The following is a 2,100-nucleotide window of genomic DNA, read 5'->3' on the forward strand; positions in this document are numbered from 1 at the left end:
CAACCGCCATGCCCCCCCCCCCCCACCTCGCCACCCTCCACCCCTCCGGCCATCCCCCACTATACGAGTTTGCGCACACTTAACTCCACCTACTTCTCATTTTATGTTGACTTCATCCAGTTGGAGGCACATATTTAATTAACAATCCCTCAAGAGGCGGGATCATTTTGGAGGCGGGATCCCGCATAATTTCAAGTTGAGGGGGGAAGTTACACACACCCCTCATTGTGCCGACTGGGAAGGCAACGCCCTATCACTTTTGTTTTTGTTTTTTTTTGGCCCGACTAGGATTTGAACACAGTACTCCAGCACCATGAATCTGCGGTGCTACCAATGGAGCTAGTCAGCTGGCAGACATTCGTGATGTTATAACGGAGGTGATGACTACGATGCATGTTGAACCTTGAGCGACAGTAAAAAAAGCAACAGTTGACGTGAGCCGGTATTGAACTCTGGTCCCACGGACCATGACCTAACACTGTTACCAACTGCGCCATTCAGCCGGCAAGCTTGGTAGATGTTATAACAGAGGTGATGATCTGGATACACAGGAGAAATAGCAAAACAACTAAATAAGAAGACTGCCCTGCCTTGGTATTGAACCCTGAGAGTCTGAACCATGATCAACTGCTTCTGTCCGCCGAGCTAGCCACCACTCCAGCTTCGTTTGAGGAGGTGATGAGATACAGCAAAACAATGCAGGACATGGCTTGGTCTGACCGGGTATTGAACCATGACACCATGCCCTGTGCTTCAACACTTCTACAACATGAGCTAGATAGCAGGCATGCACTCGCCACTTGGTGACACCCCCACCCCCCCCCCCTCTATCCCCCATCTTCAGCTTGTCCTTACCGTGAGAACGAAGAGGACTTCGGTGCTTTTATGGCAGTTTTGCTCTGACTTCTTATTGGCTGTCAGTCAAACATCGACACACCCCTTTTTCAGTGCCAAACATGGACACGGCCTTCCAAACTGCTGTCAATCAAACATGAACACACTATGTTTGTGTATCATGGACACGCCCCCTCTTGTTTAATATGTCAAGTACTATATCGAGGGGCTCACCCTGGACTGGTCACCAGCCAATCACAGGCTTAAACTTAATATGACGTTTCCTTCAGCGTGTATGAATGTCTGCTGTTGAGCGCGTGGGTGTCACGTGACTGGCTGTCAACGTTGTGTGTGTGTGTGTGTAACACGTGAGAGCAAAGATAGTTTGTGATTAAAGTGTTGATGCCAAATGAAGCCCGATGAATTCCATTTTTTGGGTGAAGAAGAAAACAGAAGGAAAATGTGAGCAAGAGCTGTTTTACTTTGATTCATTGGCACTGCAGTTACAAAGATCACCTCAAACACTGATTACGTCGATTCTTACTATGTTGCTGTGTGACCACTAGAGGGCGGGTTTTGTATACGTGTTTTGTATACGTGTTATAAGCGTAAAAAAACACTAGGGGGCGTTCTAGTCTAATCCACTTGATAAGCTGAGGAACGATTTAAGTAAAGGCTAACAAAGTCAGCATACCAATTAAGCTCTAACTCATTCACTAGCAAACAATTGATTAAAAATCCTAAAAATGTTTCACAACAATGAAATTAAGCTTTTTAGTTGAGCTTCAGACTAAATAAAAGTAGAAATCTAAGATAAACACAGCAAATTGACATTAGTCACATGACCACAAACTCTGGTGGTGTCAAGGAGGAAGGGGCGGAGTCTCATTCTGAAATCTGCAGCAACACAAAATAATAGATTTTTGATTTTTTTCAGGGGGGGGGGTGTGACTAAACAAAATGTTCTCAGACAGTTGGACTCACCACTGCGACCTTGCTGATCTGTTGGCGGGTTCGAATCCGTGCCAGGTGACAAAAAAATGACAAAAAACGACATGAAAAAATGACAATGACAAATATTCCAGGTCTCAAGTTTAAACAAATGTTTATTGAAATAAAACAGATGAATCCTTCTTTTAAAACACACATTTAAACGGCATCATCAACTTTAAAAGGAATAAATATTCAACCATGTGCAAAACATTTCTGTCATATTTAGCGGGTTGGGTTTGGCATGGCCTTTTAATGAGACACAAACACATGACA

Source organism: Doryrhamphus excisus, linkage group LG17 (genome assembly GCF_037039965.1).
Source record: "Doryrhamphus excisus strain RoL-2023G ecotype Guam linkage group LG17, RoL_Dexc_Guam_v1.1, whole genome shotgun sequence".
Taxonomy (NCBI): domain Eukaryota; kingdom Metazoa; phylum Chordata; class Actinopteri; order Syngnathiformes; family Syngnathidae; genus Doryrhamphus; species Doryrhamphus excisus.